At 46.0% G+C, this 27578-nt stretch overlaps 2 protein-coding genes across 2 annotated transcripts in view; both read left to right on the plus strand.

Moving 5' to 3' along the window:
* SEC23IP (SEC23 interacting protein) overlaps window positions 1-15250 on the plus strand; it is a 148617-nt gene extending 133367 nt beyond the window's left edge. The window contains exon 6 of the mRNA XM_086922940.1: window positions 13679-15250. The gene's annotated coding sequence lies outside the window, so the exon portion shown is untranslated. The remainder of the gene's footprint in view (window positions 1-13678) is intronic.
* LOC147712168 (uncharacterized) overlaps window positions 1-27578 on the plus strand; it is a 58866-nt gene that overhangs the window by 13653 nt on the left and 17635 nt on the right. The gene's annotated exons all lie outside the window — the stretch shown is intronic.

Genomic DNA, 27578 nt, shown 5'->3' on the forward strand with positions numbered 1-27578 from the left:
ATGGTCCAGGATAACATCAGACAAGCGGGTTCTAGACATCATAGCTCAAGGGCCTACCCTCGAAATTCATTAGCAAACTGCAGAATGTGCCTCCAAAACGGACATTTACCGCCCATCTGAAACAGCCATTGAAGGAAGTCACTATCATGTTGCAGAAAGGGGCGATAGAGACAGTTCCGAAGTCTCAGCGAGGCACGGGTTTCTATTCCCGTTTCTTCCTTATCAGGAAAAAACCAGGAGACTTTGATCCTCAACAGTTGAACAAATCCATGAAAAAACAGTCATTTTGGATGGTCACTCTACAAGACATTTTATACCTTCTCAATCATGGAGACTACATGGCTGCTCTGGACCTTCAAGAAGCATACTTTCACGTCTCAATCTATCACAGCCATCGGAGATCCCATTGTTTTCAGGTTGCCGGCACATACTTTCAGTTCGGAGTGCCCCCTGAAGAAAAGTAGAAAATGACTCACTCTCCCCACCAGGGATCTATCCAGCAGTTTGCAAAATAAAGCAGATAAGGAATTGGAAGCCAATCTGTAAAATTAAAAGACATCTTTATTATAATTAATTATGAGGCTTCGTCGTCCAACCGTAGTTTTACAATTGAAAGAGGGAGCCTGCCTGAGCTTTCTCAGGCAGGCTTTTTATACAAAAAGTTTGCCCCTAGGCTCACATTCTTGCTGACGAACACATCATTGTAGGTCGCTCCCATGGTACCATAACAAAGCAGGCTATAATTATGAATTCCATTCTACTTGCCCAAACTGACCAACCCATCTTCCATCATGAACATATGTCAAACTTCACATATTTTCCTGTGCAGGCCGGAGGAGCTCACCATAGAACTGGTTTCCTCCCCATCATATAAACAGTCACCTCCCCATTGTAAAAGCCCAGAAGCAGAGAAACAGAGCCAGGTGTGGAAGATAGAAATGTAGGATAAGGGATGCTTGTGGGTCATAAACAGGCATGGCTACTGTATTCGGCCTTCTAATCTTGCTCAGGCCAATGTACACAACAAGTTGCTCAGATCTTTAATATAGATTGACTAGAGGGCATGGACTGGTTTGGTGAGGCCAACATCACGTAGGCAGATTCAGCCTGTTCAGGTCAAATGGGAGTCAGGAAGAACTCAAGCTAAGGAATACGTGTCCTTTAAGAATCATTGGCTCATGTATATGCCTATGTAAAGGGCAACAACTAAAATGGACGCTTGTCCACAACCTAGAGCCTGTGGGCTCAGAATGAATTTGCCAATAACTCCTGCATGCATCATTGTATCGTGATGAAAATACACAGGCATAATGTCCTGATCATTACCGGTCTATTGATACCAAATTCGTCGTGGTATGATGATATTTTCTGCACGAGTGTTTAGGCCTTGGTACACCATTATGGCAGGGTCCGGAATTTTCAGAACCACAGACGCCCCTTTTGCCCTTATATAGGCAATAACCTAAACCCATGTATGGCTGAATCTAGGTCTATACTTATCAGATTATCAAAGGGGTTGCTGTAGTATTATTTTACTACTTAGCAACTCTCTCGGGACAAGTCTTCTTACACACGTAGTGGTACAAAGGCCATGTATGACAGGACCAAATAGTGAACACCTCTATCTGTAGTACGTGGTATAAGATCACCCACCCAACAATTAGTGATGTTCTAGTGTTGATGTAGAAGCTGTACAGAAGGGTCTATCAGTAAACTCTGGCCTAACCAATGTATGTTCAGGTAAAACATGAAAGTCATGTGAAGAAACAGTAAAGAAAGAGTAGGTTGAGAAGTTGGTGCAGACGCAATATAATAACTAATAGAATACATAAAAGTATTAAAATAGATAAAGTTATACCACACTTAGAGAACAACATTCTACAATTTCGGTTTTTCATCTCTTGCTTTTCATCGTCATTCCTCAATACAATCTCCATTTTCTAATGTCGCTCACGCGATCTTGATAGAGTACTTCAGCTGTGATTATTAGCAGGTCATAGGGACACTGCAAGTCCTGCAGGCCTACTGCCACTACTCAGGTCACAAACTGAACCGTTGGTACTCCTACGTGACCCTGCAACTGGCAAATGGTAACCAATCAAAAATTTAACAAAAAACCATAATACAATTTCAGAAAAAGCAAGAGAAAAGGAAAAGCAAAAGTCAAATGCAAAGAAGTAATAGTAGGAAGAGACATAGGTTGGAAGGTGGGTACAGATGTCAATTTGGGTAGCAACAAGAACAATCCCACCCACAAAAGACAAGGTCATTTTAGAATGACACTAGTAAACACGTTGTTGAGAACATATAGACCACGGGAGGATGTAGTGACCATTATTACGAATGAAATCATAATTTTCCACAATCCTAAACAGAAGGCAAATCCTAGAATTATCTAATAACATTCTATATAGCTTCCTATGCATTTCAGTAATCTATTATATGTTCAAGTGAAACAGTGGCGTTCCTGATCAATGCTCTCAGATGAAAAAGGGATACACTTCCACAGAGAGACTTCATTCTGCTTATACTAAACAGAATAGTACTTTAAAACAAATGCCAGCAAAGCAGCAAAAATTAGTTTCCAAACTCCAATTCTATGCAAGCTCACAGAAAATACCCAGAGTCCGTCAAAGCCTCTCCTGGCAGGCTTCTATTGTCCATCAAATCCGTTTCCAGTGTCTTCTTCGCGTTGGGCCTCTTGATCCAGGCCTTTTCATGCTCAGTAGGAGTGCCCTCATGGAACACCCACAGTTCATTCAAAGTCTCAATGTCTTAAAACAAATGCACCAGTGTCTCTTCTCTGTGACACCTCAGGAAATGTGCTCTTCATTGATCAAGGGCACAAAACATCTTGTGCAGAAACAAGCACCACTGAGAATCAACCTCTCAAGATCAGTAGCTCCTTTCAGACTCCAACACTCATCATTTAGTGTCAGAGGACGATCAAGCTGCTCTTCTCATGGGCACCGGAATGTAGTGCCTTTTCCAAACTTGGATTCTCAGGTGCACTGCCTTTCTGCTGGAGCAAAGGGAAAAGAGGTGTGTGTGGGGAAAGGCCAAAAACTCAGGCCAAGGGGGTCAGGGGACCGCGCGCTGTCAGAGGTTCAAGCACATGACAGTTTGAACAAATTGCACAAAGTGGATGACAGTCCTGCCATCAAAAGCAGGGATCCTTCGCATCTTTGCACTGAACTTCTGAGGCAAAACAGAAAATCAGCTCCTTTTTTTTTTCTTTTCACAACGCCTTCTGATGAAACAAATGGCTTGCTTAGGAGGTACCACTGGGGGCACGCTGATGATCGCTGTCCATGCTGATGACCGCTGCCCACGCTGCTGATTGCTGTTCACGCTGCTGATTGCTGTTCAGGAATTGCAGGGCCAAGAAGTCTGTAGTCGTCTGCCATGTTTACTGATGGGGAGTGGGTTTAGTGTTGATCACAGGTCTGCAGGGAATCACTCTTCCTTTGACTCTGGAAGATCCAGCAGGACCCTAGTGATGTAGCAAGTGTAACACAATTGTTAGTTTCCTTCAAGTCAGATATAAAAACAGTTAAGCAAGTGGCCTGTAATCTGCAAAGGAGTGGCAATACACCATGGGAACCTAAATGGATGCCCTCACACAGTGGCATTGTCTAATGGGGTACATTATTTAATGGGGTAAATACATATTCTCCTTAATGATGAAGCCTAGGTGTTCCTAAACTCCTTATCTAGAGCATCTCAAATAGAGCAATGACATAATACACATTATCAAGGACCTGAAGAAGTCCCTTCTTTAAACAATGTGCATCAAATGCGCTATGTAATACAAAGGCTAATGATCAACTGTGCAGACAAAAGGACAAGAACTAGAGAGTCCTGGTATCTGCATGATTAGAACACATCTTATTAAAAAATTGAAACAGAAGAAACAGAAGAGAACTGAAAAATTAAAAATAGACATTAAAAATATGTCGTACTAAAAAGAATGTAAACTTGAGATATCTCCTATTGAGATGGAAAACTTGTATTGGGTCTTTTAACCAGGCTATCACTATCCTGACAGTCAGTCTGAAAAAGACATTTGAAGTGGGTCTAAAGTAAATTCTTGAAAATTAGTCTCATCAATCAAAAGGGAATGTATGTGGAACATGAACAATACACCCATAATAATAAATGGGCTGACTGGTGAAAGGAAGATGGAGAAGGGAAAAAAAAATGGAAGTAGGACACAACTAAAATCTTCAATAACTAAACATGATGCAACATTGGTCAGGGATAAAGCAAAAAGAAAAATCTATAGGAAGGACAAGAGTTTGCTTGGGTGGCCTAAGGCATGTGACACCGCACCAAGAGCACGGGGATACATGAAAAGACCAATGTTACAGAATTTTAACTCTACCGCTGACAATCTATACCCTACACGATAATTCTAACTAATGTTCAGTTGTCTCTTCAGCGAAAAAAAATGAATCCATAGGCTTATTCAGGAATCAAAAAATGCGATCAAAAAAATGCGATATCAAAATTAGGCCACCTTTAGTCACGGATCTATAATTCCATCCTTAGGCCCAATCAAGGATACATAAATGCAGAGCTGCCTGTCCTTAAGGAAAAAGGGCAGTTAAGTGACTAACAGCGGATGGCATACTTTAATCCAGTATATCATTTTAGTTTTCTTAAAAAAATCATTACAGCCAAATTAGGCATACACTGGAAAAACTGCTGCCTTACTGCTCACAGTATGAGGTCCATATCTGTGAAATTTATCTTAATACAATATTCATCCAATTTTCTCAAGCCATAAGATATACTTGCTGTATATCAAGCACAAGGAAAAACAGCCCAGACAAACAAACAGCATATATGAATAAACGGTCATGCATAATACCATGGTACATGCCCTTCTTTTGACAGCAGGGCATCAGGTAATTGATACCCTGCAGTCAACTATAATGTCGCTGTGTCAAATAACGCGTTTCAGTGGACCAAATGTACAAATGAAACATAACCACACACATTTTTTCTTAAACAAATTACGCAAAAAAAAACATTTCTCTTCAACCAGCCAACTCACGTGTCTTGTGAATTAATCCATGAATTATCTGTAGGAAGAAGCAGAAAAGATACACAACACACACATTTCTTATAATACAACATCAATTTTAACCCTTTTTATCAGACTACAAAACATGGCACAACGTGACATACAAAAACTTTTCATTACTTACCTGTAACCTATTTTCCATGTACCTTGCAAAAACGCGCATTCTCACTCAGGCCTAAGGCCTTTAAGTTGCAGAACTTTGGGGAAGGGCTTCTACTTATTGCCTATCTAAAACTCAATGTAACACTTCGTTTTTCATTTTGTCAAATAAACTTAACTAAAAAAAATTCGTTCCTAGCATGGAGACACACATATACCAGTTCTACAGATCATTTAGCAGAATGTTTGATATTTGTCTTCTCAAAGAAATCACTTTTGCATTTGCCCTTTTTAAATCATGTTCCTTCATTTTACACAGTGCTTAATTTGTAAGACATGAAGTGCAGGTGCTACAATTTTGCATGAGGAATACCTTTCCTATTTGTTTATTATCTCAGATGTGCGCTTTTAACGCAGATGTAATGTGAATGCGGCAAATGAGAACAAGCCAGCCTGCAATGAATGAAGGTTACAGATTTAAATCATATACAATCAACTACATCTCATATAAAGCGCTTGGGTGCAGCATTTTGAAAGCAACTGGGAGCTATGCAAACCACGTGTGGTGTTCCTTTTATTATTATTAGCGGGATGCAATGCTGTGTCAGCACATATCTAATTGAAAATGAATGTGTTGGTGACATAATTTACCAAACAACAAGCGTTTTGTGGGAACATGCTGGAGCTATTATTTATTCTTTGGCTAAAATGCAATCATCATTGCTGTACATATGCCTTGCATCCTCTGCTCATTTTAGTTCAAAAAAACAAAAACCCCATCCCAGCTAATGTCACATTTGTAACACTTTAAGAAGACACTTTTAAACAAGTCAGGCTATTCAAGTGACCTCAGGTCAGGACCGTGGCATGGGCAGGGATTTAAATACAAAGAGGCAGCTGATGCATGCTTAACCATGTCATGCTGCATTCCACAGGCAAGGCCCTAATTAAAAGGTCACAAATGTCAACAAGACAGCCTTACAAGATAACATCTCAGCCGCTACTGCTGGAAACACGTTATACAGGTTCTGCCAGTCCCCTGCTAGTATACTGAAGCTGACAAGGCCAGTAGGTTTAACCACTTCCACATAACCTGCAATATTTCACTATATTTAAAACAATTTCTATGACACATTGCCTCACTGAATCCTAAGAAGGCACAACCTGCAAATATATATATATTAAGATCTAAATGTATGTATTTACTAAAGAGACACTTTAAAAAGGGCCCTGAAACCATTTAAAACAGTCTATTTATCTGAAAATCGACTTTTGCATTCTGGATACTAAGAAATAAATATCTTACAATTTTTTTTCATAATGGGTATTACTAGAATGTCTAATACCAAATTTAGGAGTCATACATTTGAAAATAATTATTTATACCTTATAGAAATGAGCTTGTTTGCGCCTAGGGTAAGGGAAATTGTGCACAGAAGTGTTTTGTCATTTTCGTGGTACAACGTAACTTAAATCAAATATTTTAATGCTAGGGGGTCATAGTATGAGTGTTAAGCTTCACAAATATTAAAAAACGATTTTTGTAGCACTTGTTTTTAATAATTATTTTTCATAATTAATAATTATTTTTTCCTAATGAAGCCTAATTATTGCTATTTGTGACTGTTCTACATATAAAATGCTCACTACATCCCTTGCCTATTATTTAGATACATATTAACACACAAGCCTAAGCGCAGCTACCTAACTGGGAATGCGTGAGATTACTGCGCCACATTTAGAAAGGACTGCTTGCAAAATTCCACCACCCGTGTTTAACTAGAGAGGTGCTGGCTGAATGATTAGATATACTGCAGCTGAAAAGACTTGGCTGTGAACATCTAACACTGTGCGTCTAAAGAACAGGCAATTTCGTTTTTTCATTTTTTTCTTTGGAGCCTTATTTACATCTATTGAAGGTGACCCATACACATACATACATTGAGCTCATTCCAGACACAAAACAGAAGGGGGGTCAAACACTCAGGTCACACAAAGCAGCGCGCTCTAAACATTTCTTGTAAATCGCGCAGTCGCAATTTACAACAAAACCCACAAACAACATAGACATTTAAACACACATTTTAACCCATAGGTCAACACTTAGGACAGGAACAAGGAACAGCCTACGGACTGTCTTCAAAAATAACCTGCCAAAACTAGTTGTAAACCATATTTACAACAAAAACGTTTTAGTTCCTATTTTTTTAAATTCTTCAACAGATTTCCAGAAGGCTGCAAAAGAGACAGCCTCACAGACCTTTAAAGAGAGCTCATAAATTGGAGTTCCAACTGGAGGTATCAGACGCGAATTCTCCAACCGGGAATCCTTTGTTGCAACCTAGTCAATACTAATACCAAACAAAATACCGCGACCAGGCATCTGCGCTCACTAGTCGGGTTTCAAACTTCATGGGGCTATCTCCAACGATATACACGCAAATGTACGTGACCCACGGTTTTTGAATACTGCAGTGTTCAAATAAAACCAAGGAACCAATACTGAGGAAGATTATCCAACGATAATCTGAACCACAGCAACCAAAAGGCCTACCAACTGAACCAAATGTACCGGTACCCAAACCAAAACGTCACATTTCTGCGACCAATAAATAACCAAGGACTGCGTCACATTTCTGCGACCAATAAATAACCAAGGACTGGGAGCGACCCATTTTTATTCTTCAACTAAAACAGATGGAGAAAATATCTCTTCAACTGCCTATACAAATTGCAATTTGCATATACACAAATATTTGTCCAGATTATAACTGTCAATTCCCCACTGCACTAACAGTCTGTTAAAAAATACTTACAGCAAAAAAAGAATGGGTTCCTTAGTCAGGAGTGACATCTTTAGGAGAGTTTTAAGTCAGAAAAATCGAAAAACATACTGGGCCACAGAGACAGATAATCCCCCAGAAAACCCTGTGCCCAGAGTACCTCTTTTTGGTTGAATTCTGTCTTGTCTTCCCCAGCAGTTCTTCCATCCTTTGACAAAATACTCCTGTAGATAACCACTCCATGATAAGGCCCCGAGTTGGGCAGCCAACTGAAGAAAAGTAGAAAATGACTCACTCTCCCCACCAGGGATCTATCCAGCAGTTTGCAAAATAAAGCAGATAAGGAATTGGAAGCCAATCTGTAAAATTAAAAGACATCTTTATTATAATTAATTATGAGGCTTCGTCGTCCAACCGTAGTTTTACAATTGAAAGAGGGAGCCTGCCTGAGCTTTCTCAGGCAGGCTTTTTATACAAAAAGTTTGCCCCTAGGCTCACATTCTTGCTGACGAACACATCATTGTAGGTCGCTCCCATGGTACCATAACAAAGCAGGCTATAATTATGAATTCCATTCTACTTGCCCAAACTGACCAACCCATCTTCCATCATGAACATATGTCAAACTTCACATATTTTCCTGTGCAGGCCGGAGGAGCTCACCATAGAACTGGTTTCCTCCCCATCATATAAACAGTCACCTCCCCATTGTAAAAGCCCAGAAGCAGAGAAACAGAGCCAGGTGTGGAAGATAGAAATGTAGGATAAGGGATGCTTGTGGGTCATAAACAGGCATGGCTACTGTATTCGGCCTTCTAATCTTGCTCAGGCCAATGTACACAACAAGTTGCTCAGATCTTTAATATAGATTGACTAGAGGGCATGGACTGGTTTGGTGAGGCCAACATCACGTAGGCAGATTCAGCCTGTTCAGGTCAAATGGGAGTCAGGAAGAACTCAAGCTAAGGAATACGTGTCCTTTAAGAATCATTGGCTCATGTATATGCCTATGTAAAGGGCAACAACTAAAATGGACGCTTGTCCACAACCTAGAGCCTGTGGGCTCAGAATGAATTTGCCAATAACTCCTGCATGCATCATTGTATCGTGATGAAAATACACAGGCATAATGTCCTGATCATTACCGGTCTATTGATACCAAATTCGTCGTGGTATGATGATATTTTCTGCACGAGTGTTTAGGCCTTGGTACACCATTATGGCAGGGTCCGGAATTTTCAGAACCACACCCCCTTTGGACTAAAATCAGCCCCAAGAATATTCACCAAGTGCATGGCCCCTGTGGCAGCACGTCTAAGGCTGACCGGAATTCAAGTCTTTACGTATTTATACGATTATCTAATAAAAGCTCCAACATACCAACAAGCCAGAACGGACACTGCAATATGCCTTTCTTTATTCAAAAAATTGGGTCTAATACCAAATCAACTCTCAATCCGAGAACAACATTAATGCTTTTAGTGGCAGTCTTAGACACCCAGTCAAACAAAGCTTTTCTCTCCAGAACGACAGGACAAGATCAGGCTACTAGCGCAAAAGCTTTGCTAAAGAAAGTCCGTTCATGTCCGACTGGTCAAGTCGTTTCCGGGAAATGTGCTCCCCCTTCATTCCACTGATACCAAACTGCAGGCTTCTTATGCGTCCCCTACAAGAACAGGTAGGCAAACAGTGGCTACAAGTTCTGGACTCCTTCGACGATGTGATTCTCATAACCCCAACAATGATAAAAGCTATGAGATGGTGGACAGTATCAGCCATTATTTCTCAAGGGATGAATTTTCTCTCTCAAGCAACAGATCTTGCCATCACAACAAATGCGTCCTGGAAGGAAGGGATGCTCACCTTCAAGAGCTTTCAGTCAGTAGCAACTGGACAACCCCTGACGAAAAGATGCATATACATCTTCTAGAACTGAAGGCCATAGCTCCCCAAAATTACAGGCTCATCGGTACTTATCCGTTCTGAACATACCACCAGCATGCACCACCTAAACAAACAAGGAGGAACAAAATCAGTTGCTCTATCTCAACAGGTGCAAACAATTTGGAATTGGGCCTTGCAACACAATGTAACACTGAGGGCAGAATACGTTCCAGGAGTATACAATGTGCTGGCGGACACCTTGAGCAGACTAACAACCACTTGTCACGAGTGGGAACTTGATCCTCTGGTTCTACAGGACATTTTCCTTCAGTGAGTAACACCGCAACTCGATCTTTTTGCGACCAAGACAAACAAGAAATGCCAATACGGCGCAAACTGGCATCCCCAGAAAGGATTGTGGGGAAATGCCTTTTTGATCGGATGGTTGAAATTATTTGCTTTCGCTTTAAGAGAGAACCATGCCGATTCATCCCGATTGCTCCAAAATGGCCTCAGCAATTCTGGTACACAGAAATTTTCCTTCTCTCTGAACAACATCACATTCTTCCGACATGTACTCTGACGTTAATATCCATTAACAAAGGCCAAGTACTTCATCCCAACCCGACTTCTCTTCACTTGTTGACCTGAATCCTGATGACCATGAGCTCAGACCATTAGATATCCTCAAAGACTGTAGAGAAATACTCTCTAAAGCACAAGCAGACTCCACGAAGAAGTCATTTCAATGTCAGTGGAAACGTTTCTGTATATGGTGTCAAGAAAAAGAATTACACCCATTCCTCGTAACACCTGTACAGATCTTATCTTATCTTCTTCAGTTAGCCAAGTCTGGCCTTGCACATTCATCAATAAAAGTGTATTTAGCAGCAATATCTTGCTTTAGGAGACCAGGGAACTCATCATCTCTATGGTCTGCGAGACTAATTAAACAGTTCCTCGAGGGACTCTTTAGAGCTTTTCCACCGGTGAAAGAGCCTCCTCCTTCTTGGCATCTCAACGTGGTATTAAGTAAGTTAATGAAAAGCCTGTTTGAGCCAATCCACAAGAGACAGTTGAAATTTCTGTCATGGAAGACGAATCTGCTATTAGCACGAACATCAGCAATGAGAGTTAGTGAATTGCAAGCATTCACTATAAAACAACAATTCATGCAATTCAAAAAAGACAGTGATCTTAAAGACTAACTCTAAATTAATTTTCATCTCAACTAACCTATTGTACTAAAGACATTCTTTCCAAACCCACAAACTATTGCTGAGCGATCTCTGCATACTTTGGTTGTTAAAAGGTGCATTGCATTTTATTTACACCGAACAAAACAGTTTTATAAATCTGATCAATTGTTCATCGCCTGTGGCAATTTGAATAAAGGACTACCAGTCTCTAAATCTTCCATTGCAAGGTGGATTGCAACGCCTTTCAATTCTGCCATAACGCTGCAGGACGAACCTTAACGACTAGAGTCAAGGCTCATTCAACAAGGGCTGCTTCTACATCCACAGCTTTGTTTTCTGGTGTTCCGATTCAGCAAATCTGCAGAGCAGCCTCATGGTCCACCAGGCATACCGTTACCCAGTATTATTACCTGGGTGCCACAGGCTAAGCTGATACAGCAGTGGGACAGGCTGAGTTGCGCTATCTATTTCAGTAAGGTGAGCCTCTTTCCTTTTATGCATTTCTTTCCCCACCATCCGCTCTTGTTCTGCTTTTTGATTTCATTATGCTCGTTACAACTATTGACAATATTTGCATTATTATAGTATGCTAATATGTATTTATGTTTACTGCTAACCATTCTGATTCAAGCATGTGAATTTAGGAAAGATCCAATACTGGAGAAGAAAATAAGTTACTCACCTGTAACAGTAGTTCTCCAGTATTGGTATCTTTCATAGATTCATATGTGACCCACTCTCCTCCCGGGAGGCGGGAGAACTTTTAGAGGGCGAGGACTGGTCAATGATGAAGCATGACACCAGGTGGTGTGTGAGACCAGTCTTTCACTTTTTGTGAGATGCCTGCACTCACAAGTAACACTGTAGCACTTGGGTCATCACACTAGGAGCTGCTCTTTTTGTGTTAAACATTATAGATTGGAGGCTGCCTACTCCTAGCACCCCGTGCCTCCAGTTCCCTTCCCTAGGTCTTCTCTGAGTTTCTTGTGGTTAAACATTATATTTATTCCCACATGTGCTTGAACATCTGAGGGAACTAGCCTCTGTGGGAAGGTTCTAGAGGGTGCTGTTGCCTGTTGGTTGTTGATTAAGTTTGGTCCTTTTTTTTAAAAAAAAAGGTCAGATAGTTTTTTTAATTCATGGCTGAGTGATATTGTATCCTATGCTACTAATATGACTGCTTAGATATAATACTGTGGGACTCCCACTTTGACGACAGGGAATGATACAGGCATGTGAATCTATGAAATATACCAATACTGCAGTACAACAGTTGCAGGTAAGTAACTTATTTACTTCCATCTGAAAGCTTGTGCAGATGCTCATAAGACACTCCAAAATTCAGATTTGAAACACCTCTCCGGTTCTGTGTATCGAACCAATGCCTTTAGATTATCAGAAATACTCTTTGTAATATATGTGGATTTAATGTGTTCAGCAGGTCTTGAAGGCTTTAATTCATGTTTGGTACTATCCAGATGTCTATACAGTTGGATCTTATTCACCAATTTACATCCTTGTTAATGTAGTAATTGCCAAGACAGTGCCTCATGTTGTCATCTTCGGGGCAGCCACTTGGGCAGCTCAACGCATCTTTTTTTAGTCAGTGTGCCTTGAATACAAGTTGCAGCGCAGATACCAACAAGCTAAGGCACTCTTTAAAAAATGTTTTTAGGTTGGTTGTTGGAAAATCTTTACTTGCTGCATCACCTCAGTTGTATATAAATGTATATCCTTCCATATAGTTTAGAAGTGTGCCTGTTTCATAGAAGTTAAGTCTAAATTACTCAGCAAACTGGCTCTTCAATTGGTGGTCCTAAACTGAGCATTTCACATATTTTCTTTTTATATCTACAAAATGGTGTAGATGGAGAGAAAATAAACAAAACAAAAAACAAAAGTAGGTGTGTTTTGGGTGTCAACTTAGTGCTCTAGAAGAAACAAACTGGTATCTAGATTTTCAGGTGGTTACTTATTATAGTAACTTGTGTTCTCAGCGTCCACCTTCTACCAGACTTCTGTCCATCTAGCACAAGCAGAACCTCGTACAGTACCGGTTGGGTGTTTGATGAATCTAGGACAATTCTTTCATCCCAATCTGACGTCATTGATTTTGGCAATATTATGTGGGGGGAGGGGTGGTCATGTTAAGGCTAAGGAGAGGGGGGCCTAATTATATGCCTGTGAATGTGTGTCCTTATTACCCTTAAACCCCAAATTAGTAGTATGTATTCCTCAACACATGGACTTCATTCTATGTGTTGAGCCTAACTTCTTTTTTTTTTTTAAATAGTCATTCATTACTTTGTATCAGGACACTAATGGTTTTAGTGAACAGACAACATTTTAAAAAATGTGCCTTTGCGTGGGCTAACAGTTTAATATTAAGAGTGTAATAAGAATGAACAGTTCGACACCTAACATCTAGTTAGGCATTGTCCCAGCTGTAGCATATACGTTGATCAATGACCCGATTTTAATTCAAAGATAGTCCGTGTTGTCCCAGGTGAGGGCAATGCTCACGTATTTCCTTTTTTGTAGTGAATTATCTTGAATATCGTTTACTCTCCGTTGTGATGTTTATTCTAAGATGCAGTTATTGTCCCCTCGTTCTCTCCTCTTAGATCTGGCATCCCATCCATCTCCGTGGCCAAGAGGATCATTTTAATGGAGGAAGTATCTCCGTCCATGTGTAACCGGTGGTGCCCAAGAGTCGGCTGCGTATGTGCCATCTGAGGTGACAACGGAAAGCACCACGGGCGGCGCTGCAGCCTGCGAACATCCGACTGCAGCAAGGATGCAACTCGAAGCTCCTCAAATCGAATCTGCCAAACTGAAGACCTCAGCCAGGGAGACGTGACGCTCCTGTCGCGTCCTTCCTGCTCCAGGCGGAGGCCCAGCCTGGGTGGCGCTTGGCCTGCCTTTGGGAGCCAGAGCAGATTTTGGAAGAGATTCCTGGATGAAATGCATTTTTTTTTAAGTTTCATTCCGGCAGGAAATGTGTTAACCTTCAAAGTATATGTGTATAAAATTAAATTATATAATGTAGGTCGCATGTAGCTTTAAAAGACTACACATTTCGATGAAACTGCCCATCAGAATTTTTATCTGGATGAATCTGCCTCGTGGTGCAGGTGTGCAGTGTAATATTCTGAAAGGAGCTCCCATCTATCACCCTCTCAACATTAAAACTCTTAAATCGATCTTTGCCTGCCGCCTTGCCCTATGTTTTTGATCCAAGTACCCAGTACCCTGCTTTTAATGTGTCCTCTTTGTAGGAAGTACCTTAGATAGTATTATCGTTCTTAAGGCTCCATGGGGAGGGAGGCCCTGTTTGTCCGGCCTTTTCACAGTAATTATTAGGGATGGGCCTTGGGGATTATTTGTACAAGTGTATTCCTCCACATTCTGACGAAGAGCAGAGGTATCCGTTAAACTTGTGCCTGGTCACCGCTCCACTGAATTGTAAAGGTCACAGGTGGGTTTAGACCCGCCGCCTTTTGAGTAAGAATAGTTCCTCCGTCTGCTTCCAGGCATCCTCTGCACTACCATGGCCACTCGTTTCACGAGGAGTGTCTGCACGACGGACCCCGCCCCTCCCGCCGGGTGCAGGCTGCAGATGGGGCAGATAGGAAGGTTGGCGCTCCCAGCACCGGCGTTGGGTCACTGCCTAAAAACATTTTTTAATGTTGTAATCTCGAGCTCAGTGATGCGATTAAGAAAGAAACTTGTTCACTCTAATCAGCCGCCGCCTAAAAGGACCAGTAATGGGAAAAGCAAATCGCTTTTGCACTCTGCGTTCTTGTTTTTCTTAGTTTCATTTCTTAAGGCTGTGATTTATTTACAGATCATTAACTAGATGTATGTATATGTATGTATCAGACTTGCGCAAGTTGCGGTTTACCGGATTGCTGATGAATTTTGCAAACCTTACCAACATCAAGCAGAAATTTTAAATCTGACTGCAGTGGTGCCCGATTCAGCCTCTTGTCGCTGGCTCACGGTTTGGAGTTGGAAGCGTGAAATCTCACTCTAATGAATAAATTGTAGGTACCCTAACCATGCACTTGGCTCATTCACCGTGTAGGAATTAGTGGTAAATAAGCAGCGCTCCCTCAGGGCACTACACTGTGATTGATTTCAAAGCGAGGCAAGCTGCTTAGCATAATAAACAGAACATACAACACAAGTACCAGTGTTTTTCGTTCTGGGTCATTTTTGAATTCTAAATGCATTACTCGCTCACCTGATTTAAATGCAGTGTCCCTAGCATTGCCTATATCTTCTTAGCTACGCCGTTGCCAGGCCTGTGTGATGTCACTAAGCTCTCAGATAGCTGTTTCTATGATTTCTATCCTGTGGGTCATCCGCAGGTAGTTATTTTGTACCTGCCCTTCCTCCTCCCTCCATGTCTCTCGATCTTCACTCTTGCTCCAATCAATATTGTTCGATGGCACTCGAGAGTATTCCCATAGGATTGTCAGCACCGAGTTTAGTACAAGGGAATAGTGTGGGACGTGCGATCTGGTTTGCCTGACCGTCAATCTAAGAAATGTGCAATTCTCACAAAGGTTTCTAAGCTCTCCATATATATCTCCAATATCTTGCAGTACATATTTTAAAGTATTCACATTCATGACTTTGTTATTTTGTCAAAACCACCTGAAAGGGGTAGTTTGAGGGAGGCTATAAAAGCAGTAGACTCAAATGATGACACTTGAAACATTGGCGGAGATCTAGAACGTCTTCAATGAGATATTAAGCATGGCATGAACGAAGCATGTTGTGCCATGAATGAGCCTTTGAGTCAAAGCATAGAGAGAGTCTGAGGCTTAGGTCTCAGTTTCCTATCTGGCAGTATAAAGAAAGTCAGGCGCCTGTAATTTCTTAGGAATGGTTTGTTCTCCCAAACTTAGGAAACTAACGCTTTGCTATATGTTTATGGTAAATGCACTGACAAATACATCATATCCAACAACCCTGTGGAAAACCCTACCTTGTTTTTCTTATTTTCACACCAACAAGGGTAAACTTGCTAAAGTTGTGAAAGGGATTTTTACTATGATCTTTTCTTCCAGTGGGCCCATGAAGGAGTTCCAATAGTGACAGCATTTGTATATTGTCTGTGTTTCCAATCTATACCTTCAGATAGTGGGTACGTGTCTGTATAAATTTTAGTTTTCCAGAGGAGGCGATCAAATCTTCATTGTTCACAGAACAAAAGACTGTAAAATGGAGCGCCTCACAACAGAATGTTACGGAAGCAATATCCTGCACCACATTATATTTCACCCCCATGGGACATAGGAGCTCACTTTCAGAGTGGTGTGTACAGTAACCTTTTGGCCTTCTACCCTCCTTCAAGCAAGGAGTACTTCTATCTAGGTGCCACATGAGAGAATTTCCATTGAACCCGTCTGTATTCTGGTTAATCAGAGAAATATTCCAGGCTGTCATCTTTGTTTTTCATCTGCTGGCTTTAGGGTGGTGCGACTGGTGCCACCACACCAGGCGCCAAGTTCGAAAGGGGTGCTCTTTGACATGCTGAGGTGAGATAAGAGCAGCCTACAGAGTTTTTTGTGTGACCAGCATTTTCAGGGGCTACTAAGAACGGCATGCTAACTTTGGTGGTTAATGCACTTGATCAAGAGATCTGTGCTGAGTCTAGTTAGAGTTGTAACTCATGATAAAGTTGCATAGAGGGTGAATGTTCCAGCTGCACAGCACAACTTGCAACATTCAGATCACAGATTTGGATTTATTGTTGATAGTGGGTTACTGCTCTTGTTGCAGAGATCCTTTTGTTACTTTGAGTTCATAAATTGCAATCCTTCTAATGCAACTCATTGAATTACAGACTGGCATCAAAGGACTGTATGCAATTTGCGAGGCATACATATAGAAGTTTATTGTTTTTTTCCTCAATCTTTTAGTTATTCTGAAGTCGCTAAAAGGGGTTGCTATGGTTAGTTACATCAAAATTTAATAGTATGACACACACAATCATCGTTACGTTTCAAATCCTGCATTTATGGGGCAGATTTACACTTTATTCCTGGTTTGCATCACAAAAATTATGTAAACCTGGTTCAAAGTGTAGTTTTGGGATTTATTTTCCAACACAAATCCCGATTTGTGGTGGAAAGAAGTGGTAAAGTAACACAAAGAGCATGATGTGCTATTTTGCTTGAAGCAGGAATTTCTTGTGGGACGTTTCCATGCAGCCATCCATGGATTTTGACCCAAAATCCTTATTTACTAACTTTGGTAGGCAGGCATTTACATCAAAAGATTATGGCTGTTTAAGCCAGATGTAAAGTTGGAGAAAAGATTTATTTTCTTGACATCACACACATAGATGCACTATTGTGCATTGGTATGCATTGGCGTAAGGCAGCCAAAGGTGTGCCATCACTAGAGGAGAGAGCAGTAGCACCAAATGCTAGTAGATATGGCACTGTTGTGTTCTCTCCTTTTCACACAACACAGCGCAGCAACTTTGATTACTCCACTCTTGAAAACTTAATAAATCTGGCCCTTAGTTTCTTCACCTCAAGCACTCTTATCAGAGGCGCAACTAGAGTCACATTTCGGGGGTGGGGGCTAAGTAAAAATTTCGGGGGGGGGGGCTGAATTGCTAAGCAACAGGCAGAGTGGAGCTGCAGGGGCTCTTAAAAGGGGTGAAACAACAACAAGCCCTCATTAACACGGAAATGGTCTTTTAACCCCTTCGTTGCGGCGGCTATCCCGCTGCAGCGCTAAGGGGGCGGGGGACCGTGCGGCGCGGCCATGCTGGTGACGGAACCGCTCCATCACCAGCCGCGGTCGCGCTGTGCTCATGACGGAGCGGTTTTGTCACGGCCCCGCCCGCTCAATGGAACGCTCAGCGCAGGAGCGGAAACCGCGCTTTGCAGGCGTGCCGAACGGGCCGTGAGGGAATCGCTTCGTCATCAGCATAACGCGACCGCAGCTGATGACTGAGTGGTTCCGTCACCAGCAGAGAAGGGGTTAAAGACCTGTGAAGTTCCCGGTGCACTGTGTGTGTGCCCGGGAAGCCGACGGGGGGGGCTAAAGCCCTTTGAGTCAAATGGGCTTTGCACGCCTGACTGTTATCATATAGTGGCTACCAGTACGGATGACGTGACTCCTACATCTTGAGGTCCTCTTAGTCAGTAATATGTTTTACACACAGATTTTCACACTTGCATGACTCCTTGTCGCTGTATAATATGTTTGTGATGTAAATTCTGACACTCTACATTGTGAGGAGTAGTGCTAGAAAATAAATGTGTGAGGGGGCACCATTAGAGGGCAGTAGCGAAGCAATCCATGAAGGAGGACATTTGGGGTGCAGTGCCAACAAAGATTGTCACACTGGGCGCCACCAACGCTAAAGCTGGCCCAGTTCCCCCGAAAAAGGATATGATGCAGGGACTCTGACTATTTTCTTCAGGATTGTTCATGGTTATACTTAAGTGGGCTCATTACTGTTTCATAGGTTTTACTGAGCAGTGGACAAGCTTTCACATCAACATTCTAGAGCTGGAGGCTGTTCAATCTCAATTGCACAACCGACCGAAATAGGCAGCATGGTTTAAATAGTTTCTAACCAATAATACTCAAATGGTGTCATTGGCTAACTTGATTACAGACAGAGTGCCTGTCAACTGTGGTGTTCCACAGGGATTCTCGTTGCTTTTCAATATCTATGTAGGCCCCTATCTCATCTAATAAGATCATTGGGCTCTTATTCTGACAATGCACAAATAATCATCAGATTCAAATGGTGTGGCCTCCAGTCCCACTTTGCAGTTGAGGGATGAATTAGTGGCAGTCCGGAAGTGATTGATTGCCTACTTGTTAAAATGAAATGCAAACTTAATGGAACTCTTGCTTTTAAGAGAAAACTCTTTGCGTTATGATTGCATCTTGTGCCCCGCCTACCCCCGGGCTAAACCTGAGTCCTTGGAGTACCTATTAGTGAGGATCCTTTATACATACCTTATTGGGGGTCATACCTTACTGTTTTCCAATATTCCGACAACTAAAGAAAATTCTCCCTTTTTCGCCTGTGGAAAAAACAACTTGACAGTTATCGCTGCCTTGACACAATCACTTTTAGACTATTGTCATAGTCTCCTCCCTTGACACGATCACGTTTAGACTGTTGTAATAGTCTACTCCAAAGTCGCCAGGATTATTTCCTGGAAAAACTTCAGCTGAAGGCACACGGTTGTCTGCACAGACTCCCAATAAAGAACCATATGCAGATCCTCATATACAGGCCCTGTTTATTACTCACAGGGTTTTTTATGCACTAAAAAACCTGAATTAAAAACATCTGGATCTGCTTGCTATCTCGCTTCACTTTTGCTATTCTATGTTCCACGAGTGAAGAAGACGCGATTTGGGAACTGATCCTTCTGCCATTTAGCGCCAAGTGCTGCACCTCATTATGCTTGAGTATTAGCACACTACAGCAGCATCTAGCTTTTAGATGTACCCTGACAGCCTGCTTATTTAGGCAATCTTGAATGGTGCTCTTTGTCCTCACTGTTTTAGGTCCTTAACATCAGGAACATTTCAGGTGCCACTCCGGCTGTAAAAAATAATACACATATGGAACTTAAAAGTTCTTAGTTTATCATAAGAAAGACAATCCTCTTCCATTCATATAACAATCCATCCTGATGCCACCGTCTTAAAATTGCACCACCGCATCCTTGAAGACTTCTCTGTATGGAATATATGCTTTGATTAGAGTGCTTTATTGACTTACAAATTGGTTCAAATTCCTTCATTTTGTCTTCACATTTATTAGCCCTTTAAGGTAGCAGCATGTTGTCCCAGAAGTGTTGTGGCATAAAAGCTTAACACTCAAGGAAAGAAGCTAATGTTGTAGGCTCACGTCGAACATCTCAAAGGAGTCCAATTTGAGGAATAGGTGTGGCGTCATGGCCAGGGCGACTGACACCGGACACTGGGGCTCACGGTTCGATCCCCGGCTCCGGTGGCAGGGGTCTGCCCAGAACCATGTGACTCTGGGCAATAGCTTAATCTTCCCAAGGACCTCCAGCACCGGGATGCCTCTGGGTAGCTGTGCGCTTTACAAATACTGGATTTACATTTGGATTTACATTTACATTTACATTTGTTTGCTTAGGTGCAATTGAAGGCCATCTTAGAGTAAGAAGCAAAAATTTCTCATCCGGAAAGGAAGGAGATGTAGTTGCTGTCTTGGAACCACCCTGCATTTTTTATCAGCCATTCTTCTAGCAGATTTAGCAGTTCTTGATAATCTAATAATCTTGAAATCATTCGCAAAACAGCGACCATAGTGACACTGATTAGTCTTCTTCAGATTATTCTGTTTCTGTCTGAAAAGCTCCCATTGCCACAGGTAAAGTTGTATCTGAAAGAGACACGTTAGTGATAGATTCCTTACCTTAGAATATCCCCCAGCGTCAGACTGGATCCGGGAAGTTTTGCGTAGCAGTACCCTTGCGCGTCGGTAGGCTTCGTCTGCGGCTCCGCGTCCGTCGTCGGCGTCGTTGGCGCCGTGATGACGTCGTCGGAGTACTTAGACGCCGCCTCCGCCTGCTGATGTCAGTTCTTCTTTTTTCCGCGCCAGCCAGCGCAGATCTGGAAAGAGCAGTTCCCTAGTCACTTTTTGACTAAACTTTTGTGTTCTTTTGATCCATTTCGAAGTCTTACGACTCCGATGGTGCCGTTAGGGATGCCCGGATTCAAGCATTGCTACGAGTGCGACCGTACCATGTCGGTCACGGATCCCCACCGCTTGTGCCTGATGTGTTTGGGCGTCGACCATGACGACGAGGCCTGCTCCGACTGTCGGGCCCTTTCGAGTTAGGCCAGGCGGGAGCGGTCCCGCAGGCGACTCGAAATCCGCCAGTCGGCCCCGCGCCGTGTGAGGTCCCGGTCCCGGTCCCACGGGAGGTCGAGGGACAGGTCGCGGGGACGGAGCCGTCACAGCTCCGGGAGTCGGCGCCACTCCTCGGGGTCCAAGTCGTCAGGTAAGAAGCATAAGAAGTCGAAGAGACATCATCGCTCTTCTAACTCCCCCCGACGCTCGCGCGATGCGGCCGGGGGTTCGGGTGACACCGCCCACGCGGCTCCTCGGGAGTCGCGGGCGCCGCATTCGGCCCCATGCCCCCCGGTCCCTGGGCTGAACGCGACGCCGGAGGAGATCGAGCGTTTCCTCATGGCCATGAGGTCCCTTTCTCCTCCGACGGGTTCCGCAGCGCCTTCGGGCCCAGTGAACCCGTCTGGGGGCCCTAGTGGGTCAGGGGCTACGACCCCGACGCCGTCGGGTGCTTCGGCCTCGACGCCGCCGGCGCCTTCGGGCCCGGCGCCGCAGGGCTCCACGATCCCGACACCGCCGGTGCCCTCGGGCCCGGCGCCGCAGGGTACAGCGGCCCCGGCGTCGTCGGCGCCTTCGGGCTCGGCGCTGCAGGGCACCGCTGGACCCTCCTCGGGCGATGGATCGTCACCGGTGGACCTTACGACCCCCCCGGCGTCGGTCCGTGTGGTGTCCCCTCCGGCGTCGTCCTCGGGCGGCGCCGTCCCCGATGCCTCCTCTCAATCGGTTTCGACGTCGGGACGACGCCTTTCGGCGCCGCTCTCGACGCCGTCCGGAGATTTTAGTTTCTATGAACCGACCTCATTCACTTATGACCCTGAATCTCAGGAGATGGGGGAAGAGGAGAATTGGGAGGGGTCTGAGGACCCTCTGGCAAGGGAGTGCCAGTCTAACATGGACTGGACAGGAGACCTTGGGGAGGCCAGTGGCCTGGACACCTCTCCAGACACTGGATTTGTCTCTCCTCCTACCGTGGCTTCGGAGGAGGGTGCTACTTATGGTGTGGTGTTGATGAGGGCGGCCAAGGCCTTGGGCCTTGAGCTCCCCGACGAGGCCGTGAGGACTAACCTCCTCACTGAGGTCCTTAAGCCGCAGTCATGCTCCATGGAGCCTCTGCTGCCGTTTAATGAGGCCTTGACGGACGTTTTTTTGGGCACTTGGTCCAGGCCCGCTACAGGTTCGCCTGTAGATAGGAACGTGGCCAGACGCCACCGCCCGGCCCCGGGCGACCCATGTTTCCTGTCCACCCACCCCACCCCGAGAGTCTGGTTATCCAGGCCTCTAACTCCCAGACCGCCTTCCCGCCGGCCCCGCCGGACAGGGAATCCAAGAGGTACGAGAACTATGGCAAGAAGGTCTTCTCGTCCCTTTTGCCTTGGGACTGCGGTCTTCCAACACCGCATGCCTCTTGGGCCGTTACACCCACTCTCTGTGGGAAACGGTGGTGGAAGGGCTGCCAGAGTGTCCGTTGGAGGTACGGGCCAAACTCGGCCAAGCCCTAGTAGAGGGCCGGGACGCAGCGAAGTATTCAATCAGGTGCGGACTGGATACTACTGACTCGCTGGGCAGAGCGATGGCTACGACAGTGGCGATACGACGCCACGCCTGGCTGAGATCCGCCAACTTCTCGGCAGATGTCCAGAATACACTCATGGACATGCCGTTCCATGGCCGTCGCCTCTTTGGCGACAAGGCAGACCACGCGCTTGAGCGCTTTAAGGACTCCAGGGCTACGGCCAAGTCCTTGGGCCTCTCGGCCCCGCGCCAGCATATGGGTGCCTTTCGCTCCTTTCGTGGCCAAGGAAGGGGCGCCCCCACACATGCCGCCAGCCATTAGCCGCAAACTGTCGTCTAGCGCGGCGGCGGCCGTGGAAGCCACCGTGGAGGCGGTCGGGGAATCAAGCGGAGCCAGTCCACACCTGCCCCCGCAGCATCCGCCTCTAAACCCTCCTAGTCCGTGCTTTTCGGCCCATGTGACGCCAGTGGGAGGCAGGGTTCGCCATCACCACTCTCACTGGTGCACAGTCACTTCGGACAGGTGGGTGCTGCGGGTCGTCCGAAGGGGCTACTCCCTCCCCTTCGAGGCGACCCCTCAAGCCATGCCACCGCAACACCACCACGTATCGGGGGATCACTTGCGGCTCCTGCAGGAGGAAGTTTCGGCCCTCTTGGCCAAGGGGGCCATCGAGCGCGTTCCTGGGCCAGAAGTAGGACGTGGTTTCTACTCCCACTACTTCCTGGTACCCAAGAAGGGCAAAGGGGGCCTACGCCCTATCTTGGATCTGAGGAACGTCAACGGCTTCCTCCGGAAGGAGAAGTTCAAAATGCTGACACTGGCTCAGGTCTTGGCTGCCCTAGACCCAGGAGACTGGATGGTAGCGTTGGACTTGCAGGACGCATATTTCCACATCCCCGTCCTGCCAGCCCACCGGCGTTACCTGCGGTTCACGGTAGGCCTCGAGCACTTTCAGTTTACCGTGCTCCCCTTCGGCCTTACCAGCGACCCACGGGTGTTCACGAAGGTGATGGCGGTGGTCGCAGCTCATCTGCGCAGGTTAGGGGTCTCAGTCTTCCCCTACCTAGACGACTGGTTTTTGAAGGCGGGCTCGCCCCAGGCAGTCGTCCGCCACCTCCAGACTACGGCGGATCTCCTGCACCTGCTGGGATTTTCCATCAGTGTGCCGAAGTCACACCTGTGCCCCTCTCAGAAGCTCCTTTTCATCGTAGCGGTTCTCGATTCGGTGCAGTTTCGGGTTTACCCGCCCGAACAGCGGGTTCGGGATATACAGGCTCTGATTCCGATCTTCGGGCCGTTATCCCGGGTTTCGGTCAGGTTGACGCTGCGGCTTCTGGGGCTGATGGCCTCCTGCATCCTTCTGGTGCATCACGCACGGTGGCGGATGCGGGCTCTGCAGTGGGACCTGAAGTTTCAGTGGGCCCAGCACCGGGGCAACCTGTCCGACCATGTCCTGATCTCGGAGGGCACTGCGAGACAGCTGCAGTGGTGGCTCACGGACCGCGATTGGATCAACGCCAGATCCCTCTCCCTTCCCCAAACGGAGCACGTAGTTGTGACGGACGCGTCCCTCCAGGGCTGGGGAGGCCACTTGGGAGAGGCGGAGATCAGAGGACTCTGGTCTCCGGCGGAATCCTGGCTCCATATCAATCTGTTGGAGCTGCGGGCGATTCGTCTGGCACTGAAAGCATTCCTCCCGTCTGTCCGAGGGAGTGCAGTGCAGGTGTTCACGGACAACACAACCGCCATGTGGTACTGCAACAAACAGGGCGGAGTGGGGTCGTGGACCCTTTGCTAGGAGGCTCTGCGTCTCTGGCAATGGCTGGAACATCAGGGCGTGACTCTGGTGGTTCAACACCTGGCAGGTTCTCTGAACGCCAGGGCGGACGAACTCAGCCATCGGTGCTTGATGGATCACGAATGGCGTCTGAATTCGGACGTGGCGCAAGGCCTCTTTCTGCGATGGGGAGAGCCTTGGTTAGATCTATTCGCCACCGAAGAGAACGCGCAATGTCATCAGTTCTGCGCGTTGGAATTTCCAAGGCGGCACTCGCTCGGAGACGCTTTTCGTCGCGAGTGGAGCTGCGGTCTGTTGTACGCCTTTCCGCCTATACCTCTTCTGCCCAGAGTGCTGAAGAAGATCAAGCGCGACCGGGCACAAGTCATCCTTGTGGCTCCAGACTGGGCACGAAGGTACTGGTATCCCGAGCTACTCAGTATGTCAGTCGATACCCCGGTTAGTCTGCCTCTTCAGGAGGACCTTCTGTCGCAGCAGCAGGGGACGGTCCTCCACCCGAACCTGTCCAGTCTCCACCTCCATGCTTGGAGATTGAGCGGCGACAGTTGAGGCCATTTGACTTGCCTCCTGAAGTTTGCAACATCATTCTGGCAGCCAGGCGTCCCTCCACAAAGACGGTATACGCCTGCAGGTGGAACAGATTTGTGGCATGGTGCACAGCAAAGGCTGTGGATCCCCTCAATGCCCCTCACTCTGAAGTTCTTCTCTTTCTTCTTTCTTTTGCCCAGCAGGGCTATGCTCTGGGCACTATCAAGGGCTATCTTTCGGCTCTTTCAGCCTTTCTGAGGCTGCCTGACCAACCTTCTTTGTTCAAGTCCCCTATCGTAAATCGATTCCTGAAGGGCATCACTCATACCTTTCCTCCTGTTCCCTTCGTGATGCCTCAGTGGGACTTGAACCTGGTTCTAACATTTCTGATGTGCGCTCCCTTTGAGCCACTTCACAACTGTCCTCTTCGCCTTCTTTCTTTGAAGACTCCTTCCTGGTAGCCATCACCTCTGCCAGGAGAGTGAGTGAGCTCTAGGCTCTCTCTTGTAAGCCTCCTTTCCTTTCAGTCCATCCGGACAAGGTTGTTTTGAGGACTAGGCCCTCCTTCTTGCCTAAGGTGGTCACGGCCTTCCACATTGGGCAGTCCATCACATTGCCCACCTTCTTTCTGCCTCCGCACCCCTCGAGAGAGGAGGAGAGGCTCCACCGTCTGGACCCAAAACGTGCGCTCTCGTTCTATCTGGATCGCACACGCCAGTTCCGGGTGGATGATCAACTCTTTGTTGGGTACGCGGGCGCTAAGAAAGGGAAAGCGGTGCACAAGCGGACCATCTCTTGATGGATTATCATGTGCATCCAGGCGTGTTACTCCTTGGCTAAGAAGGAACCCCCTGTTGGGCTGAGGGCTCATTCCACTCGAGCCACGGCCACTACAACTGCCTTGGGCCGAGGTGTGCCCTTGCAGGACATCTGCCAGGCAGCTACGTGGGCCTCGTTGCACACGTTTGCACGGCACTACTGCCTGGACAGTCAAGTCCGGAGGGACGGCTACTTCGGCCGTTCCGTTCTCCAGGACTTTCTGGTGTAAATATTGGTTCGCAGACCCACCACCACGGGGATGGTATTGCTGGGGTATCTATTCTAAGGTAAGGAATCTATCACTAACGTGTCTCTTTCAGATGCACAAGTTACTACTTGTGTAACGATATATCTGTAAGAGACATTAGTTAGTGATAGATTCCTTACCGACCCACCCATCCTCCCCGTTCTGCGAACCGATATCTAGGGTTAAGGTTATCCCCTTTCAGGGCCCTAGTTTTATGGCACATGTGTCGGTTTTTGTCATGGCTCTGCGCTTCTGGCGCGGAAATGCTGTGGCTAAGAACTGACGTCAGCAAGCGGAGGCGGCGTCTAAGTACTCCGACGACGTCATCACGGCGCCGACGACGGACGCGGAGCCGCAGACGACGCCTACCGACGCGCAAGGGTACTGCTACGCAAAACTTTCCGGATCCAGTCTGACGCCTGGGGATATTCTAAGGTAAGGAATCTATCACTAACTAATGTCTCTTACAGATATATCGTTACACAAGTAGTAACTTGTGCTTTTCCTCTATTGAGCCTGCTAAGGAAAAGACTCCTAGGCCAGCTGTGCTACTTGGGTTGAAGGCTCTGGCGTTCCAAGCATTAGCATAACCTCTGACAAATCTCAACAGGGGCGCTTCAGCCTAGGCAGCTCATGTATCTGTCCTAGTCCAGACTGTCTACCCTAGCGACTTCAGCCACTAGTCAAACTCAAAACAAATGCTGACTGTGAAGACCCTGTGACCCCGAAGGCCTTTCCTCCTGCATTGATATGGGTGCCTCATATAGTGACTTTGACACTAGTAGCGCTGACAACAAGTTTGATTGTGATGTTTCTTCAACTTCTTGACCTAATTAAGGAGACTAGAATGTCCCCTCTTATCTGGCGACGAAACCTCAGGTGTGGCACTTCCCGAAATGTGGGACCAACTAGAGACGTAGGGAGCTTTCTAACTCCCACCTTGACACACTATATTTGGAAGGAGAAGTTCAAGATGCTGACATTGGTTCAGGTCTTAGCTGCCCTAGTCCCTGGAGACTGGATGATAGCGTTAGACTTGCAGGACGCTTATTTTCACATCCCCGTCCTGCCGGCTCACCGGCGTTACCTGCAGTTCACGGTAGGCCACGAGCACTTTCAGTTTACAGGGCTCCCCTTCGGCCTTACCAGCGCCCCATGGGTGTTCACGAAAGTGATGGCGGTGGTCGCAGCTCATCTGCGCAGGTTAGCGGTTTCAGTCTTCCCCTACCTCGACGACTGGTTGTTGAAGGCGGACTCGCCCCAGACAGTCGTCAGCCACCTCCAGACTACGGCTGACCTCCTGCACCTGCTGGCGTTCTCCATCAATGTGCCGAAGTCACACCTATGTCCCTCTCAGAAGCTCTTCTTCATCTGAGCGGTTCTAGACTCGGCGCAGTTTCGGGTTTATCCTCCCGAACAGCGGGTTCGGGATATTCAGGCTCTGATTCCGATCTTTCAGCCTTTATCCCGAGTCTTGGTCAGGTTGACGCTGTGGCTTCTGGGGCTGATGGCCTCTTGCATCCTTCTGGTGCATCACGCCAGGTGGCGGATGCGGGCTCTGCATCTGGACCTGAAGTTTCAGTGGGCCCAGCATCAGGGCAACTTGTCCGACCATGTCTTGATCTCGGAGGCCACTGCAAGACAGTTGCAGTGGTGGCTCACGGACCGCGATTGGGTCAGCGGCAGATCCCTCTCCCTATCCCAACCGGAGCACGTAGTTGTGACGGACGCGTCCC

The sequence above is a fragment of the Lissotriton vulgaris genome, chromosome 5, assembly GCF_964263255.1.
Source record: "Lissotriton vulgaris chromosome 5, aLisVul1.2, whole genome shotgun sequence".
NCBI lineage: Eukaryota > Metazoa > Chordata > Amphibia > Caudata > Salamandridae > Lissotriton > Lissotriton vulgaris.